A 21,836-nucleotide genomic window follows, 5' to 3' on the forward strand; every position below is an offset into this window, starting at 1 on the left:
CACTTCATTAGAATCAGGTACCCAGCCTCGAAGCCGTTAGCCCTGTGAACTTACAGTATATTTATCTACAACCTATCGTTGAATTGAATTGAATTGAAAGAGGTGAATTTGGAGGACAAATTTAAAAGGTACGCAAACGCGTCCTTGCAAGAGGTTTGGGGCTGCAAGAAACTAAATATGTGAGCTCCAAGCCTGTTGGCCACTAGTCTCACTCCGGGTTACGCTGCTCCACTGAAGGAGCTCTAGGAAATTTTGAAGGGGAAAACCGAAAATGGACGTAACCTCTTAGGTACCACATACACGAGGGGGACGGAAATGTGATCAAAATGATCACGGGACGGGACGAGGAGGAGATGGCTGGTGTAAATCTGCACATTGAAATGAACTGTGTCATTTCGCAGTGCAGGAGGAGTCGAGAAGACCCTGTCGTCTGTTGTTCGATGACAAGGCAGGTGAAGACCGCCAGGAGAGACGCCGTGAATTCTGAATCTGCAAATTGAAAGGTTCCCTGTCCTTTCGCATTGCGACTACATGAGTGAAGTTGCACATGTATTTCATAATAATTTTATAGACTCTGCATTAGGGTATTAAGTTTTTCGTTAGAAAAAAGGGGAACTTATTGGGAAGAGCATATAGGTCCGTGGCCCATTTCTCTTAGGGCTCATCCCCGACATTTGTCTTAGCGCCTTAGGAAAACCACGGAAATACCTTAGGCAGGATGAGTTGTCTCAATATAAGAGACTAGTCAATTTGGCTTTTAAGTAGTAAGTCGATTGATTTATGATAGATGTAATTATTAATTAATTTAGAATAATTAAGGGGTCATGGGGATGTGAATGCAGGTCCGTGGCCCATTTCTTTTAGGGCTCATCCCGACATTTGTCTTAGCGTCTTAGGAAAACTACGGAAAAACCTTAGGCAGGATGAGTTGTCTCAATTTCAGGTTGAATGACTCTATGAATCGATGGATATACTGTATACTAGCCCATTGGCTCTCCATCGATCAACAAATGTAGATATTGTTAGGGAGAGATTTTGTTTAGCCCAGTTAAGACAAGGTCATTTCAAAGCGGTTGCACTATCCAAGGAGTCTCATGGAGTTGAGTTGTGACTACCTAAGGCCCGTAACACACTTGAAGAGTTTTCGCTAGCGAGAAATGTGTTGCGAGAAAGAGGTGAAGAGCCTCCTTCACACACTTGGCGAGGTCTCGCTATAACACATCACACCTCGCTATGATCATCTATGCACTGCCTTCATGCAGAAAGCATTTATCTGATTATAGTAATCACTCGTTGAGGGAAATATTATAGGTTATGTATTTACGTATATTGTCGTACTTAAATATATAACCTGTAAGTATATTGTCGTACTTTACAAATTACGTACGAACGCTATGCTGAATCTGAGTATTCAGATGGTGAGGAAATGGAGTTACATGAACATATTTTGTTAATGAAAAGAAAAAGTAGGCCTAAAATTAAAGCCAGAAATATCTGAAAATCACATTGTATCTTACGAAAATAAGGGCGAGTTTTGGACACTGGTTTGGATTTGAATGATGATACGTTTAGGCGTTATTTCAGGTTCAATGGACCACAGTTTTTTTTTTTGTCATTCATGATATGATAGAGAATTCTTTGCTATATTCTGATTAAAATTACGTAAACTGTTAAGACATATAGATACATTATTTCAAATGTTTAATCAATACTATTAAATCTCATCAAAATAAAATATAGCCTTTTTATTTTCAGATAATCTAATATTTGTCTACAGGTTTCTTCTTTAAGTTTCGTGTTTTTATAGTTTTCATCCCGTGTATCATATAAATAGGCCTACGGGTGACATCGTAAAAGTTCGATAAGTTTCTGACTGCAATTATCAGCCATCTTTCCTCATTTAAAAATAAAAACAATACAATTCATCTCCACCTGTGATATCTTTCTCTACATTCAATCGTCATAAAGAGTATAAATGTCAAACTTCTTTGATATATGTGTCAAAAAAATTCGCTGAGCTACCGATTCCAGCGAGAAACTCGCGCGAGGTTTTTGCCTCGAACGAGAATCTCTTCCAGTGTGTGGACGTCCATTTGAATCCATGTTACCAATTTTTTAATTTTCTCGCAACACATTTCTCGCTGGCGAAAACTCTTAAAGTGTGTTACGGGCCTAAACCTGGGAGTTGCGGCTGTGAGCCGTTTTATTCTCTTCCAAGAAGATTAGGCAACACTCGACAGATGGCAGCACGTGTACGCTTTTGTAGCATCGAGGTCAGATTGCAGCACAATAGGACAGACGAGAGAGTCGCGCGGAGAGAGAGAGAGAGAGAGAGAGAGAGAGAGAGAGAGAGAGAGCCCTCTCTTCATCCAGCTATAGAGAATGAAGTAGACGTAAACAAAACGGAAATGTCACTCTCGGCGTTTGCACAATGCACGTGCTTTTCAGCTGATATAAAGCAGACCAAATTTTAGCACGAGCGGAAAACACTTTCATTAAACTAAGAAAACAACCCATAATATTATGCTCACAGAAGTTTGTAACAAAGCTTAGATGATTCTAATAAAATGAATAACATATATAAGGGTTTTCTTTCTCGTGCTTAGCATAAGAAGGAAAGAGGTGATCAGCTTCAGCCATTGCACTGTGTCATCCTATCAGCTGTGCTGTGAGGAGGAAGAACCGCGCTTATAACGCATGCGCGTTGCTGTAATGTACAGTCTTAGAAAGAAATTTTGACGCACATATTCTTCATAAGTCCCAGAAAGGAGACAGTGCACATGATCAGACATACAACGAAACAAAACTAATTTTATTACCTCAACTAGTCGTTCTCATGTAGACCAGGTCCCTCGTCCTCTGATCATGCGCAGTCTCCTTTCTAGGACTTAAGATTATGAAGTATCAGTGCAACAAAATATTTTTCTAAGATTCAGTGGCGGTTCCTCGGGGGAGGGAAGGGAGGAACGTCCTCCTCACATTTTCGGATAAACTCCAGAACATGGATTGCACCCTTTCCCTCTTACTTCAAAATTCCAACCTTGTGCACACAAAATAAATTATTGGCACTGAAAAGTGCCTTTTCGTAAATAAAATGATGCGCATTCGACAAACGCAGACAAATCTGCTCTTTTTAGTATTTTAAGACATAATTTGGTAGGTGCAATCCGTGTTCTAAAATTTTCCCACATTTTCTTCTTTTGAAAGTAAATACCAAATAAAATATGTGCCTTGAAATTCAATGAAGATTCGATCATTTTTAAGTTCACAGCTATAAGAAAAACTCGGTTGATCGAGTTTTAAACGACGCGGGCTCATGTGCTGTAGAAAACTGTGAGAAGGATGCGAGATTGTCTGTGTAGAGGAAAGACACTCCATTCCTCCTCTACTGCAGTTAACACACACAGACAACAGCCCACTAGCGGCCAGAGAAAGAAGCAGAGTTTTAAAGCGAGTAAATGAACGGAGAGGGAGGAGATCCTCCTCTGAATCAGTCATGGGCGGGAAATAGAAACCGACTGGTCGTGCAGCAAGCTCGCTACCGCTGCCACCTAACGATGTTGCATTCAACCGGACTATAACACATCTAGGAGGAGAGACAACAAAAACAGTTTTAACGCAACGCTATGAAAGACATCATGTAAACTTTTTTAAATTATAAATCAAAAATATTATTCATTGCACTTTATATAGGCTACTATTCATGGTTTGAAACTTTCGTGGATATTTGAAAGTTAAAGTCGGGTTTATGTAAAACAAAGAGGAAGTAGTTCTACGTAGTTGGTCCCTGAAATTCACTTATATTCATTGTTTACTAGACAGGGCAACAGCCAAGTTGTCAGTTTTGTACAAATATATTTGAAACTGATAGTAGGTACTCCAAACTACATCATTTTTAACACAAAAAATTAATCGGCCACCGGCAGCTTTGAACAATAATGATAGTATGACTTTACAAGAATTGACATTCTTCAAAAGCGTGTGATACTGAACTTGTAAAATGTACATGTGGCAACACAGACCACGTGGGTGGTGCAGTGTTCTCGCTTTCCTCAGATTTTTTCCCATTTCCATTCCATTTCCGTAAAGCGGTTCCGGATACAAGTTAGTAGCTAGTCTCTTCCAACACGTGTAATGCTGTAGTGTGCTGGAAAAATGCTACGAGGTTGTGAATTTCCTTGTAATTGTTAATTTGTGCAATTATTCAACAATGAATGGAAGTGAAAACATAATATATTTTGGACAATTTAGGAGATTCAGTTTACAAGAACAGATTATTGCTATACAGAAGGGAAGGCCAACCCCAACACTACCTGGTCTTACATATATGCATGTAGGCTGATTTGTAGCATGTTTCATTCAAGAAGGTGTCATTTAGTGCTGTTAATTTCTTTCCTCCTCTTAAGAAATATGCAGGAGCCGCCACTGCTAAGATTCTTGTTTAGTCAACTGTCCGAAGACGGGTCTCATGCATAAAAACGATTGTCCTTCCACTGACATAGTCTATAACATAGTCAAATGTACTGCATGATAACAGATGTACAGCTGTCAAAAAAAAGTGCCCGCACTCGTGAACAGCGAATATTTTCAAAGTCCACTTCGGATAACGATAATGTTACATGATGTTTGCGCTTATAGAAGCACTTTCGGAGTAGCGTTAGTGTATTCGCTTAAGATTTGAAGGCTGTGAATTCGGGCCTTGTTCAAGTTTTCATTTTATTTCTTAATCATTCTTTAGCGATATAAATAATATTCAAGTTATCATTTATATTCTGTTATCGTTGTTTAGCGATATAAGTAATATTCAAATTATCATATGTATTCTGTTATCGTTCTTTAACGTTATAAATAATATTCATGCTATTTATATTCTGTTATCGTTCTTTAGCGGTATAAATAACATCAATTTAATATTAGTTTTGGAACAATACAGTTGCATAATACTGGTGTTAATTTTTTCTTTTTATATTATTAAATTATACTATCTTGAAACATAAAAAAAATTGAACAGGAGTGACGAAAAATTGAATCTGAGACGCTGACATCTAAATTCCGACTGAACTACGAGGGCACACGTAGACACATTTGCGAAAAAATTGACCCAATCCCCCTCCAAGATTTTCTGATGATTTGTAGAAACTCGTCCAGGATGCGGGGGGCAAAGGATAATTGGGATTTCCCGGTCTCTGATTGGGTCAAAAATCCCGATAGAATTAATTTTTAACCCTTGCGGTGAATTTCCAAGAAAGTTATTTATCAACAGTAATCTCACTAGAGGTTTTGATTTATCTAGAGAAAATCAAAACTCGAGTGGGATTTAATTGACTATTACACGATTAGAAGAAAGTATATACAGATTAGAAGTAACAAAGTACTCCAATACAATAAAATATTAATTGGCTTATGAAAATACAACTGTCTTCAAATGTATCAACTATCGAACCTGACGATGTCATATCCAGGCCTTGTACACTGGTTTCTGACAAATAAGTATTATTATTATCATTATTATTATTATTATTATTATTATTATTGTACCATCTCAACATTACGCTAGATGGCAGTAGTGTTTTATGATTATGTTTTCTTGTTACTGGTATCAGTTGTGCCAACTATGGAATCATCATTGAACTCTGTGGACTGTTACTAGTCAAGAAGGCATTGTTGATTCAGTTTCATTTTTATTAAAATGCAACATTCCACTTCAATTATCCGAATCCCAGTAATCAACGTCACTTGACAGATGATTTTCAATAAATCTTAATATTAAACAATCTCTGATACGTGACTATCCATAATATCATATAGCAGAAGCTACAACATAACCTAACTAATATACACAAGTGTTAGAAAAGTTTTAATTAACGACGATGACATAAAAAATAAACATAAATAATTTTAAAAGGAATAATTATTGAATGTACAATTTTCAAATTTGAATGTGGTTTGTGGTTCAATTTATGTTATATTGGACGTGTGCGTAATAGAAGTGAACTCGTTGATTTAGGCCTACATGGTGTATTGAACTTATTCAGGATTTCCGAATGAATAATTTTAAAAGGAATAATTATTGAATGTACAATTTTCAAATTTGAATGTGGTTGGTAGTTCAATTGATGTTATATTGGACGTGTGCGTAATAGAAGTGGAACTCGTTGATTTAGGCCTACATGGTGTATTCAACTTATTCAGGATTTCCGAATGGTGCTCTTCATTTATTTGTAAATCGGATTTCAGAAGATGCATAGGTATGATCAGTGATTTTTATTAATTCTTGTTCTTGAATGCCAATGCGAGTCATATTTGAAACTGCTGTGCATCGACTGGAGTGATTTGTAATTTTATATATATATATTTTTTTTTTGACGTCCAGACTAGCGCAGTTTCAAATGTTGGCAAACAAAGAAACAAATGCTAGGGACGCGATAAAATTAAACAAATGCTAGGGACGCGATAAAATTGTGCGATAAGCAGCCATGATTGGTTGAAATACGTCCTTTCGTACCGTTTTATTGGTCAAAAGTAGTATGACGTAGTAAGAGTGTAATAGTCACTGTTATTTTTATTTCTGTTCAGGAGAAAGAGTAACAGCAAAGCTGGTGCTGGACCATGTAACAGAAAGCCACGGTAGGCCCTGCGTATTTATTTCAAGGATCACTTTCGTCATCAAGGACGATTGTGAAGAAAATAGTTTTTAAACAAAAAAAAATGCAGTTAGGCCTACATATACAAGAGTTATTTCACATCAAATCGAATAAAGTCAGGCGATAATTTACCTCAAAGTCTAGATTTTTTTTAGACTCATCAGTGTAAGTTATTCTAATGGATAAAATGAGGAGCATCGTTTCAAATCGTATTAAGTCCACTGGTGGACAAAATTGAGTTTGATACATTTTCGTATAGTTTCGGATGCGATCTTTCACGCTGTGGACTCTGATTGTATCAAATCTTATTCGCTAACAGTGTAAATGACTGCTTAAAACTAACGGTTGTTTCAAATCGTATTCAGTCTTTTATAGTGTCGGTTTCATATCGTGTTACGTCCAGTATTCATGTTATAGAATTGGTACAAATGAAATTAATTAATTACTTTCTTATGTTAGTTATACTTACAATCTGGCACACTTTTCTCGACAATGCTACACATTCAATACGGACAGCACAGTCTTTTTCTCGTGAGCTGTGTGAAATGGAAGTTGTTTCCAGTTTGGAACAAGAAACTGTTGTAGGTTGTAGTTCAGGACGACGCCGAAAGAAGTAAAAGCAAGCAAACCATGCACATAAACTGAAATTTGAGGCAAGGTACGTAAAGAATAGATTTTAATGAAGAATGCAGGGATTATGAGACCCACTACGAACATTTATCTCACCCAGGCAATATTTTAATGAATGTAGAAATCCTATAATTTTAATTTAATTTAATACAATACTAAGTCAATATTCAAATCTTCAGGTCTTCACCTCATTCTTACGTATCAGGGTATTAACCAATTCATAGGCATGGGGTTGATGTCGGAGAAGGGAAATGGGCTGAAGTCTACTCTCTAATTTTTAAAATGTAAAATTACTGTTTCATTTCTTTCTGTGACCCATAGTAACTTATGGCAGAAAGGAATAGTTAAAAAAAAAAGGCTGCTTATTTCAATTGTGTGAAGCTTTAGATTTCTATGGTAACATTATTGATGCAGTTACTACGGTAACTGGCAATGAGGATGATGGTAGTATGGCTACTTGTGGCTGCTTAGAAGAAGAAGAAGAAGAAGAAGAAGAAGAAGAAGGATGATTCGAAAAAATGTGAAAAAGAATCACACACCATGAATCCAGCCGGATGGATGTTATGAAAACCCTGTAGGCCTACATAAAATTTGTTTAATGCATATATTTATTTTTATTAATAAAATAATGTTTTATTTAATAATAAAAATAATAATGGTTTTTATGCATTCATTTATCTCGTTAAAGACATTTGATAGCAGGAAGAAGTTACGAACACTCTGTATATCAAAATGTTTGTGAAAATTTTAATTTTATATTAACAAATAATGTTATTCTTTAATAATAACAATAATGATTAGTTATTTTATGTATTTGCCTCATTAAGAATTTTTAATTACGAACATCTGTACAATTATTGGTTCAAAACGTATTATGTCCAACACATTTTCCTTCAATTTGAAGAACACAATTGAAAAGTGATTTCATTTTTTCAAGTTCCTTGAAGTACGTCTCAAGCATAGTAACTTCAACTTTTTCATTTTGTGAAAAATTACCCGGATTAGGAGTAATCAGTTTTTCGTTATTCCTGTAAAATTTTGTTTTTTGGACATAATATGATTTGAAACGATGCTCCTCAAATATATTGCTTGCACAAATCTGGCTTTCAGATATAGTAGCTCCTTGTGAAGCTGATTTGAACAGTGAAACAAAAGAACGTACGTTACGAAATTAAAGGATAGAATTGCTGTTTGTTCTATCAGAATTAAATTCTTACCAGATCAGGTGTGCCGCGTGGATGTGTGCTTAGCCTACTGTGCAGCCCACCGCACCAGATGCACATCACTGACTCAGGCTGGATCCTTGATTTGACGAGCACATGATTGGTAGTTAACACTTTTAGTTATGGTCCACCGAGTTAGCTCTATGGTAGCGCGTCTGCCGCTAGACTAGCCGGCCCGGATTCGATTGCAGCGAAGTCAGAAATGTTGGTGTAAAATTTCTATTTCGGGACTAGGAGAGGTAGATTATGCACCAATATGCCTGGGTTAAATCCCTTATCTCTCGGTAGTAGCCTATATATGAAGAGAAGGGATGTCACTGTTGATGGTGATTCGTCCGTCGGACGGGGATGTTAAGGTAGGCCTATTCATGATCCTTTTGAATAAAAATCTTCAATTATTGAGCAATTATTTCAAACTTTTACTGATTCATTGGTAGACCAATACTAAGTGTTCTGTGGGGGAAAATTTAAAAAAATGTTTGGGGAGTAGCACGAAAATTATTTCAGAAAATAAATTTACATTTTTCCGAAACATTCTAACTTTTTAATTAATTATTTTAAACATATTTTCTTTGATTCAGAATATTCCTAAATATGTGTTAAAATGTTTATTTAGAATCTGAGGAAGTTACGTAATATTCTAAATTTTGAAATTTGAATTTTCTTCTTTTTCTTTTAGCGAGGGTGAATTTTTTCAATATATATATTTTTTATTTATTTCACAACATTTTTGATTATGCAGTTTTCTAAATTTTGTTTGATTCAGAATACAGAGTATTTAATTTCCCTTAATTTGATATATTACATAGTTATTTAAGATGCTGTTTGATGGGTGTTATTATTTTTGAAAAATTAAACAAATGCATAAATATCAATAAATGAGAAAACGAGAAATAAACAGGAAGAACGCATTGTCTTGGTCTCAACTACACAAATTAAAAAAAAACTAAGCTTATCAAATTAGAGTGTTGCCGTTTAAAACAGCGGTAAGTTTCTCTGAAGCTGTTCAACTTTAATCGTTTCTGTTTATGATTTTTTTTTAATAATTTCCTTTCACTCTTACACAATTATTTTCCACGCCATTATTTTGCCGACATCATCAGAATTGTAAAACTATCACTTTTACAACAGAAATTTCTAAACTCTTCCCGGATTTCGATTGAAATGCTGCCAAAATTCCCTTATCAGCGGCTAATTGTTTTGCAAATCTTTATCACTTGTGTAGACGCTTGAAAATGCTCTTGAATTTTACATTAAGTCCAACTTTCGAAAATTGTTAAGACTTGTACTTTCAACTTTCTATCTTCAGTAGCCTGAAAAACGTAAATCAACTTATTCTACTATAATTTTATCTGAACTGTCATAGGCCTAACTTTTGTTTTTCGTCTGAAGTAAAGTCTATTTCAATGTTAGGAAATACTTTCTCTAAGTTTAGGCTACTTTTTATTTTTCTTATTTCTGACGCGAGTAATGCTTTTGACTGAGTTTTCTTTTCTTAATGGGATTGTCCCCTAATGACGCCAAGTTTTTATTAACACTGGTTATGTAGGCCCTTTTCTCGCGTCTTTTACGGAAACCGTACCAGAAGAATTTGTATCACCACTTTCACTAATTTGTGCATGATTCTGAGAACTACTCCCCGGTGCACACAGCTCATTACTTGCATGTTCACAGTTAGGAAGTATTGAAATTTCTATCCCACAAATATCACACATTTTCAGTTGACACGACAAATCAATGTTCTCCAGTTTGTTTCACTAAAATGGTATATGTTACATGCCGCAAATAATTTCTCTTTTTAAATTTATCATTTTTTTTTTCATACAATGGATTAAAACACGCATCATACCTGCTTTTATTTTCGTCATTCATATTTATTTGTTTGTTTGTTTGTTTGTGTGTGCGTTTGTGTGTTTTGTTTCGTTTTTTTTTTGTTTTTTCTTTCCGTTTTGTTTTTGTTTTTTCGTTTTGTTTTTGTTTTTTATTTTTTATTGTTTTGTTTTTTGTTTTTTTTGTTTTGTTTTTTCGTTTTGTTTTTTTCTTTTTTTGTTTTTTCGTTTTGTTTTTGTTTTTTATTTTTTATTGTTTTGTTTTTTCTTTGTTTTTGTTTTTCGTTTTGTTTTTGTTTTTTTCTTTTATCGTTTTTGTTTTTTTTTTGTTTTTTTATTTTTTATTGTTTAGTTTTTTGTTATTTTTTATTGTTTTGTTTTTTTCTTTTTTGTTTTTTATTTTTTATTGTTTTGTTTTTTGTTATTTTTTATTGTTTTGGTTTTTTTTCTTTTTTTGTTTTTTATTTTTTATTGTTTTGTTTTTTGTTATTTTTTATTGTTTTGTTTTTTTTCTTTTTTGTTTTTTATTTTTTATTGTTTTGTTTTTTGTTATTTTTTATTGTTTTGTTTTTTCTTTTTGTTTTTTTATTTTTAATTGTTTTTTCCTTTTTGTTTTTTATTTTTAATTGTTATGTTTTTCTTTTTTTGTTTTTTATTTTTAATTGTTTTGTTTTTCTTTTTTTGTTTTTTATTTTTAATTGTTTTGTTTTTCTTTTTTTGTTTTTTATTTTTAATTGTTTTGTTTTTCTTTTTTTGTTTTTTATTTTTAATTGTTTTGTTTTTCTTTTTTTGTTTTTTATTTTTAATTGTTTTGTTTTTCTTTTTTTGTTTTTTTATTTTTAATTGTTTTGTTTTTCTTTTTTTGTTTTTTTATTTTTAATTGTTTTGTTTTTCTTTTTTTGTTTTTTTATTTTTAATTGTTTTGTTTTTCTTTTTTTGTTTTTTTATTTTTAATTGTTTTGTTTTTCTTTTTTTGTTTTTTTATTTTTAATTGTTTTGTTTTTCTTTTTTTGTTTTTTTATTTTTAATTGTTTTGTTTTTCTTTTTTTTGTTTTTTTATTTTTAATTGTTTTGTTTTTCTTTTTTCGTTTTTTTATTTTTAATTGTTTTGTTTTTCTTTTTTTGTTTTTTTATTTTTAATTGTTTTGTTTTTCTTTTTTTGTTTTTTTATTTTTAATTGTTTTGTTTTTCTTTTTTTGTTTTTTTATTTTTAATTGTTTTGTTTTTCTTTTTTTGTTTTTTTATTTTTAATTGTTTTGTTTTTCTTTTTTTGTTTTTTTATTTTTAATTGTTTTGTTTTTCTTTTTTCGTTTTTTTATTTTTAATTGTTTTGTTTTTCTTTTTTTGTTTTTTTATTTTTAATTGTTTTGTTTTTCTTTTTTTGTTTTTTATTTTTAATTGTTTTGTTTTTCTTTTTTTGTTTTTTTATTTTTAATTGTTTTGTTTTTCTTTTTTTGTTTTTTTATTTTTAATTGTTTTGTTTTTCTTTTTTTGTTTTTTTATTTTTAATTGTTTTGTTTTTCTTTTTTTGTTTTTTTATTTTTAATTGTTTTGTTTTTCTTTTTTTGTTTTTTTATTTTTAATTGTTTTGTTTTTCTTTTTTTGTTTTTTTATTTTTAATTGTTTTGTTTTTCTTTTTTTGTTTTTTTATTTTTAATTGTTTTGTTTTTCTTTTTTTGTTTTTTTATTTTTAATTGTTTTGTTTTTCTTTTTTTGTTTTTTTATTTTTAATTGTTTTGTTTTTCTTTTTTTGTTTTTTTATTTTTAATTGTTTTGTTTTTCTTTTTTTGTTTTTTTTTTATTTTTAATTGTTTTGTTTTTCTTTTTTTGTTTTTTTTATTTTTAATTGTTTTGTTTTTCTTTTTTTGTTTTTTTTTATTTTTAATTGTTTTGTTTTTCTTTTTTTGTTTTTTTTTATTTTTAATTGTTTTGTTTTTCTTTTTTTGTTTTTTTTTATTTTTAATTGTTTTGTTTTTCTTTTTTTGTTTTTTTTTATTTTTAATTGTTTTGTTTTTCTTTTTTTGTTTTTTTTATTTTTAATTGTTTTGTTTTTCTTTTTTTGTTTTTTTTTTATTTTTCTTTTTTTGTTTTTTTTATTTTTAATTGTTTTGTTTTTCTTTTTTTGTTTTTTTTTATTTTTAATTGTTTTGTTTTTCTTTTTTTGTTTTTTTTTTATTTTTAATTGTTTTGTTTTTCTTTTTTTGTTTTTTTTTTTATTTTTAATTGTTTTGTTTTTCTTTTTTTGTTTTTTTTTATTTTTAATTGTTTTGTTTTTCTTTTTTTGTTTTTTTTTTATTTTTAATTGTTTTGTTTTTCTTTTTTTGTTTTTTTTATTTTTAATTGTTTTGTTTTTCTTTTTTTGTTTTTTTTTATTTTTAATTGTTTTGTTTTTCTTTTTTTGTTTTTTTTTATTTTTAATTGTTTTGTTTTTCTTTTTTTGTTTTTTTATTTTTAATTGTTTTGTTTTTCTTTTTTTGTTTTTTTATTTTTAATTGTTTTGTTTTTCTTTTTTTGTTTTTTTTTTATTTTTAATTGTTTTGTTTTTCTTTTTTTGTTTTTTTTTATTTTTAATTGTTTTGTTTTTCTTTTTTTGTTTTTTTTATTTTTAATTGTTTTGTTTTTCTTTTTTTGTTTTTTTTATTTTTAATTGTTTTGTTTTTCTTTTTTTGTTTTTTTTTTATTTTTAATTGTTTTGTTTTTTTTATTTTTAATTGTTTTGTTTTTCTTTTTTTGTTTTTTTTTATTTTTAATTGTTTTGTTTTTCTTTTTTTGTTTTTTTTTATTTTTAATTGTTTTGTTTTTCTTTTTTTGTTTTTTTTTTATTTTTAATTGTTTTGTTTTTCTTTTTTTGTTTTTTTTTATTTTTAATTGTTTTGTTTTTCTTTTTTTGTTTTTTTTTATTTTTAATTGTTTTGTTTTTCTTTTTTTGTTTTTTTTTTATTTTTAATTGTTTTGTTTTTCTTTTTTTGTTTTTTTTTTATTTTTAATTGTTTTGTTTTTCTTTTTTTGTTTTTTTTTTATTTTTAATTGTTTTGTTTTTCTTTTTTTGTTTTTTTTTTTATTTTTAATTGTTTTGTTTTTTTCTTTTTTTGTTTTTATTTGTTCTTTTTTGTTTTTTATTTGTTATCGTTTTGTTTTTTTATTTTTTCTTTGTTTTGGTTTTGGTTTTTTGTTTTGGTTTTGGTTTTTTGTTTTTTTTGCTTTTGTTTTTTTTTTGTTTGTGTTTGTTTCACTAGTATTCCGTAAGTGAGATTTAAACTAGACGAGATTATTCTCCGCAAACAATACACAAAAGACTGAAGTTTCTTAGTTCCGATTTTTCATTCCTTCGATCTTCCGACAAGAGAACCATAAATACTTCTAGGTCTTTGTGTAATCTTAAAGTTCTAAAAACATTTCAGGAAACGCTTCTCTATCCTCCCTTTTGTAGCAGGCCACGAACACCAAGCAGTTTGTCGATTGCACTATACTTCGAAGCATGTCGAGTTGTCTCGAACATTTATTTTATCTTAGGCGTACTTCTGAAAAAAATGTCACTTCAAAATTTGTGTGATTATTAGAATAAATAACAAGGCTTTTAACATATTTAACGTATTTTTTTATTAATATATTTTGCAAAAATTGGTCACAACACAAAACTCGGTCACTTCAAGATGTTACAGTGATTGACCACTCCGACAAGTTACAAAAAATTGATCATTAAATGTTACAAATCGATCAATCCAAACTAATACACACTCTAAAACAAAAAATTAAACACTAAGATGTTACAATGAATAATCACTCCAGTATAGTACAAAATCTATTAATTCCAAGACATTACAAAAACTTGACCACTCAAACACTACACACTTGACTACTCAAAAAAACTTGCTCACATCAAGGCTGCTTCTATAAATGCCCTTCTTATAAACTTGAGCTCTCCAATATAACTATGTCAAAGCCTGGTGTCATATAGACTACTTAGTATCTTAACATATGTTATATTGACTATAAGAGTAGTACTTGACTACTAGTAGAATTTTATTTAACGACGTTTCTACTCCAGTCGTTATTAAAAGTCTAAATTCAACTTTGGGAAAAATGGTTGAACAATTATGGGCGGAGTCTCCTCTCAGGGACAGGGTTGTTTGAGAGAGATATATATAGGGTGTAGTCTAAGCAGCTAGGAACCCAAAGTTTTATTTCTATCACGGAGGGCATTATGAAACATTTAGTTGAATCGGGCTTTAAAATCAATCGCCATTGGTGAATTTTGAACTGTGTATCTTTTCGCGTCTTCTAGAAAAGAAAATTTTACTTCAACACCCACAGTTTGAAAGCGAACGACATTACCCCTCCGATCTCCGATTGGCTGGGACAGATAGTATCATTTCTTTTTTTCATTTATTCAAGAGTGATAATTTCACGAAGGTAAGAGGAGGAACCTATTGACTATATAGGCCTACAATAGCAGACGCGGAGAGGAAAATTAACTACTTACGGCAATATATCAATACGCTAACATTGTTGTTGTCATAACTTTCCGCTTTGCAAATAAGGCACCAACTTCAGTTCCAAACTCGAGTGGAATATTGGAATGTTGAATTTTAGGATGATGTGACAAGTGAGATATTTATTTTGGAACTCACGGTGACATGACAAGTCAGAATATTGTGTTGCGGTAGTCATTGTGATGTGGTAGTTAGATAGAATGTTTTGAGTTATGAAACTCTCTGTGATGTGAAAACTCAGGTTATTGAAGTATGGAACTGATGTGACGACGCAGAATATTCAATTATAAAACTAATTGTGATGTGACAATTCAGAATATTCAGTTGTGGTACTCACTGTGATGCGACAACTCAGGATGTTGGATTATGGAATATCAGTTGCTCGACACCATACGCATTTGTACTGATGATGTCGGTCTTCTACAGTCTTCGATGACAAATTACTGCTATCGATGACAGACCTACGTAGGCCTATACAGAGTAGGCTATAGACTTACACATTAACTTGTAGCCTATTACATATAGGCTTAAAAGAATTAATTAATACACACTATGTTGGTAAATTAGGAGGAGTGCGAAAATACATTAAAGGTATATTCCCTTGAAACATATATAAACTTAGCTATCAACTTAAATCTAACACGTAACTATACAAAACTTTATTGGATTTAACAGTGTATATAACTCAAATTTTACATTTATTCTAACAATCTTAAGTCTCTAAACGTCATGTTTGAACTAGCTCTGAAAGAAATTTCTGCGTACTCTAACATGTCATATCTTCGGAACTTTTTAATATGAGAGCCCCAGACTTTATCATGAGGTACTTGCAATTGGTGCTGGGTAAGCGTCAATCAGCCATTGTTTGAGAATGAACACAGTTCCTTTAGTTCTTGTGAGGATCAAAATTGGAACGGACAGTGCTTAAATGTAGCCTACGTTAGGCTATCAAAATTAGGGAACCTCCTACGTGGAAATGGGATTTATGCGAGTTTGGAAAAACGAGTGAATAAAGCTATGGTATGTGACAGTGCCCCAAGAAATCTGTATCACCACCTTCCATTTTCGCCACGAATTTGTTGGAAGTGTAACATGGATATTGTGCTGGATGCCTCTTTTCTAGCTTTTCGGATATTACCGCCTCTGAAAATAACTTAATTTGTTTATAGAACGACGAACACAATTTTCATGTTCCTGGAATCTGACGTTATTTACAGGCGGCCGTTAATCAGGTAGCGATCTTCATTGAAGTCTTCCGGACAAGAAGGAACACTTTCCTGCCTGTGTTCAGGATTAACGACCCCAAATATCACGAGCTCTTTAATGTATTTCTCGCCGCCACGATCTCCCATTAATGGGCCATGGACATGTGGAAAGGAAGAGGCTGGCTCTGTCATATCTGCTTTATCCTCGATGTCCATGGCTGCTGAAGTTTTCTGAGGCCCATGGATACATGGAGGACTCATTAGTGGTTCCATATCAATGTCATAATGTTCACGAAAAGGTATTAGGCCTGAATCCTTGGGTTTGTTGGCTTCTTTCGGCTTGACTGGTGACTGTGTTTCTGGTAGATTCTCCCTTAAGTCTGCTCCAGAAGAATTTACGAGGTATCTTTCTCCAATGACGACATATTCCACGCTGTTTTCCGGTCCTCCTATAAAAGATTAATTGATATTAATGTTTCCTTTACACATGGTGTCTCTAAATTTAATACTCAAACTTCTAGGGATCATACAAGAGACCGAAACAAACGTTTCTGTTAAATGACCATGAGTCTGTGAAACTAATTATTGAATGACAAAACCAGAAAATGTACTGTTCTGTAAGGAATAAAGAATACAGTTGTGATACTCATTCCTCGAAACCATTTCAATATGTAAGTTAATCATTTACAAAAACTGTTCAAAAGTTCGGCTTTCTGCGTCAACATAAACTCTGCAACGACATGTCATTGTCTGCCGTACACGTTTAGAGACTCCAGGCATGTACTGTAGAGCATCAGCTGCTGCAGGAACTGGAGAGATGAGGTCTTCTTCCGATTCAATTGGAGTCTCGTACACCAGGCTCTTCAAGTGCCCCATACACAAAAGGTCAAGTGAGGTGAGGTCGGGAGAACGAGCAGGCCGCCCAATAGGTCCACCGCGGAGAATTCACTTGATTTTTGTGTATGGGAGCTTGAAGAGAATGGTGTAAGAGACTCGAATTGAATCGAAGGAAGAGCTCGTCTCTCGGGTGCTTGAAGCTGCTTACGCTCTACAGCAAATGCCTGGGGTCTTCGAACGTGCAGGCAATGACACGTCGTTGAAGAGTTTGTAGTGACGCAGGAGGTCGCACTTTCGAATCTATAAATTTTCCGTCACGTTTTTGTTACTTATACAGACAGTTTTCGCTCATGTTAAATGAAATTAAATATCGCTAGATTAAATTATACTTTTAATCCCCCATAGTTTTAAAAAATCAGCAGAATGAATGTGTTAGAGTAAGTTTATCCTTCAACCCAGGTATGCCATTGAAGGGTTAGCTTGCCGCACATCTTCCACGAGTCAAGGTATATTAAAAGTCGTTAGCATGGATGAATAATAGGATGCGAAACTTCTTGACTTTCCCTTCAAAAGCGAGAGGCGCTAATGTAGAAGCATAAGCTACTGAAATTGAGCGGAAAATACTTTCTTTTTAATTTGTACATGGCAAAATGACAGTCCAACTCATCAGTACACAACATCCTTTATACAAGGAACACCGAACATCAAAACAAACGTCGACCTAGTTGGCGAGTTGGTATAGCGCTGGCCTTCTATGCCTAAGGTTGCGGATTCGATCCCGGGCCAGGTCGATGGCATTTAAGTGTGCTTAAATGCGACAGGCTTATGTTAGTAGATTTGCTGGCATGTGAAAGAACCCCTACGGGACAAAATTCCGGCACATCCGGCGACGCTGACATAACCTCTGCGTCGTTAAATAAAACATAACATTTACATTTAACATTAAAAACAAACACACCAACTTCAGTCGCCTCTCTATCACCATACCGCACACTGAAGTCTACCCATGCATATACAGGGTGGAAGGTAAGGTAGTACATTAATTGACAGGAGCCATAGAACTCATTATTTAGAGTAAATTTTGTCAAATAAAAAAAAAATATAGGACTTACGGATAGTGAGATAATTACAAGTGTTTCGAAAGCACTGACGGCAATTGCAAGATCTCTCAACGCCGCATAAGTAGTATCCCACACCCCATGCGGTCAGCGACTTGAAGGGCGTGGGTTAAGTTCAACTACCTTTCACCGTGTATCTTGCAGCAGGTGAGGGGAGGACGGCAGCAAACAAATGCACTGAGCTTCGGTGCAATACTTCGCGAGCTAATCTGGGGATAAATCTTCGCACAAAAATGACCTACGTAAACTCCGGATAGGGACGTAACTGTTATTTTTTTTAGGTTGTGTAATTTAATGTTAGAAAATGTAAAGTAATAACCCGAATGAACAAAATAGCTCGTGTCTGGGCGCAGTTCAACAATGAATGCAGAATTATCAACTTACAATGCAAGAAACTAACAATTTAATACTAAGTATGACGTAATAATTTTAACGTAAGCAAGAAATACGTACAGTAATTACAAGAAATAATGTGAAAATTAGGAAATTATGTCCAAATTAGTGAAAACACTTACAATTGAAGTTTCAGTTACAATTAATGAAAAAATAAAACTGATGTAACATCGTGAACGTAATTAACATTACAGTTTGTTGTTTTACGAATCACTAATTCTGGGCGTTAATAATGAAGTAAAGAGTACATTATGAACTCTGCAAACCACATTCCACTCACACCTTACAGGTACTGTTCAAAATGTCCACCATCAGCGTGCGTGCAGCTTTCACATCATCTAGTCCAATTATGACGAACTCTGGCCAGTAGTTCTTCACTGTTCCAAATTTCTTCCGCGACCTGGATCATGTCTAAGTACTCACGGTTTGTGAACTCTGGCATCTCGTAGTTTTGAAATAAACTAACCTGTATCGCTGTACGTCCAACTGCACACTAACGCTATATAAACATCACAACAGCTGATCAGTTGCGAGTACTAGGCAAACTGTCTGCCGTCCGGACAGCGAAGCCAGATTTTTAGACCCCCTGCACTTCACCCAACAATCAATGTTTCCAATGTTTCTTCAGTCGATTAATTCGAAATCTGTGAATTTTTCTAATTAAAATACTGCTGCAACATGAACATAATAAACGTTCTCTTCGTTGTTAGGCAAGAAATTAAACCGTATTTTAAACAGTATTCGTAAAATTCGCGATCGAAATGTCTGCATAGAAGTATTATTTCTTCAAGAACCTCGCAAAAACGTGCAAAATGGTATCCTACTTTTTGTTCGTTATATTTCAAGGAATCGCATCCTACAATTAATGTACTACCTTATCTTCCATCCTGTATAGGCCTACCTTAATGTGGTAAGTAGGCGTACCAACTAGAAAAAATTAAAATGATTGCTTTCTGCTCAATTTTAGTAGTCTGTACGCATTCCTCAAATCAAATCAAGGAGTTTTGAATAAAGTTTCGGAAGAAAAAGCGTCGTCAGCCCAAGTAAATAATTACTGCATATTTTTATCAGAGTACAAAAAAAATTATAAAATAGTTTTCGCTAGTGAAATAATAAAAATATGCATGAAGTATGCTCTTAATGTCGAAATATGCACAAACGTCCAAAATGTGTTCGTACAAGTTGTCTCAGGAGAAATGTAAAATATTTCAGGATGATGCAGTTTGTGTTAATCTTCATCGATGTAACGTGATATAGGTATGTCCTAAATGTAACGGTTAAGTTATTGGTGGATCAACTTTTAAACGGAGAGAGGCATTACATACGTATTTCTACGTTTCAGAACATTGTGATATGAAAATACTGCATCTCGTGTTGTTCCAATAAGTTTATTTCATAATTAAACACAAACTCAGAAAGACAAAAATAATTACTGAAAATAAATTACCAAGGTTACCCTTTCTATGGATTCCATGCGTTATAAATTCATATCAAGTAGGTACCACTATCGGTTCTTTCCGACCTCAAAGAAACAAAAACTTGGTAGCCTGCCAGTTTCAAATTACATCCGGTAAACGTGGGAAGACACACATCTAGATAGAACCCTTCCATTGGGAAAAAGTTGTCTGTATTTCTCAGCAGCAGCAAGTGCATTGCCATAATAAAATCCATAAACAAGAAGTATAGCTGCATATTCACTACACGAATTAAATGTCAAGTGAACGTGTATTCAGTTGTGTGTGTTGCGGTGCTCGGATGCTGCCGTGTGTAAAAGATCTGGCGTAACGCTTAGGCCTGGTTTCTTCAACCTTTGTCAAATTATAACAGTGTGTTATTCCATTTTAACTGTAAACTTAATAGTTGAAGCATTTCTTTAACTACTGTTCGTACTAACAGGCTGTTAAAACCTATGTTAATTTAACTGCCCAATTTCATGCAGTTAAATCATTTAACTCTCTGTTAGCATAGAAGTATTGCATATGGCTGGTGCGTTAGATGCTTAACTTATATATCTGGATTATTTAGAAAATGATATCCATGAATACATAAACAGAGGGGATGATTTCTGTGATTTGACAGACCAAGAGTTCATACAAAGGTACACGCTATTTACTGCCAAACCTCACTTTTCGCTTTCAACTTAGATCCGTTTGTTTGTTTATTCTCAATAATTGGTTTATACTGCGAAATAATTTCCAGCAGAAGGTTTCTTTCGAACAAAGAGAAATTAGTCCCACGATTTCCATTTCATAACAGCAATATCAATACGCCGCTCCACGCTACTGTGATACAGACGAGGAAAGAAGCAGAAATCAAACCTGAGAGAATAGAAAGATTTCTATCCTCTCTGAATCAAACAACGGAAAAAAGCGAGGATCGCAATTGTCAGAGTTCAGAAAACAGAAGTGAGCCTATACTTGTTTATAGGTTATGGTTAAACTCTAGAATCTCTGGTCCTAACAGAGAGTTAACAAACAGAATGTTAAAATGTGAAATGTAAAGTTGAAGAAACGCAATATTTTTAACAGCAATTCATACTTTTAACTTAAAGTTAATTAACGCTGTGTTAGGTGCATTTTAACAAAGGTTGAAGAAACCGGGCCTTAGAGTATAGTACACGGAACCGCAAGGCGTTCCAGTACTTCTCCCCTTAATTTCTCCCCAACCGTTAGACTTCGGACATAGGTATACGAGGTTAAAACGGTGTAGGTGAACCCAAACTACATTATCCTGAAGTATTTTACATTCCTCTTGAGATATATCCTGTATATGCAAGAACAATCATGCGTCACTCGTCTTAAAGATGAAACTTGTAATTACAACGTTTCATTAAGATGTGTTGCTCCAATATAAATTGCATTTGCACATATTCCTCATCACCAAAGCTCGGAACTTGGAGACTTGTGTCTTTGCACGCGGCTAAGCGACCGGGCTTCAATGTCAATAAACTCCCGCTTCCAGCACAGAGGTACTGTCAGGTCTGCTATGAAAGTAGTTTCTGACTGGAACAACACATTGATAGTATTGCGGTACGTTGAAACACGTAATTTTATAGCATATGCATAATGAAAATAAAAACAAGAAATATATAAAATTTACTGTTCTGCTCTGTACATTTTATTATAGTGTATGGCTACGTACATTCGAACATTTTCGAACCCATTATTTCGTCTGTTAGTTAAACATGATTTGAAACGAGAAAAACTTATTTCCACTTTCGAACTCATAACTTCTTCGTCTGTTAGTTAAACATGATTCGAAACGAGAAAAACTTATTTCCATTGAAGTGACGGCAGAAAACTTAATATACTGAATGTTTTCACTGTCACTGTTTTCTGTTAGATATCCAGCAGTTGCTAGCTGATCTAGTATCTGAGAAAGATAAGTATATCCTAAATTTTTCTCGAAAATAGTTTTCAATTTGTGTGTCACTACTAGGGCAGGTCCCTCTACGACTTGATTCA

The sequence above is a fragment of the Periplaneta americana genome, chromosome 10 (genome assembly GCF_040183065.1).
Source record: "Periplaneta americana isolate PAMFEO1 chromosome 10, P.americana_PAMFEO1_priV1, whole genome shotgun sequence".
Taxonomy (NCBI): domain Eukaryota; kingdom Metazoa; phylum Arthropoda; class Insecta; order Blattodea; family Blattidae; genus Periplaneta; species Periplaneta americana.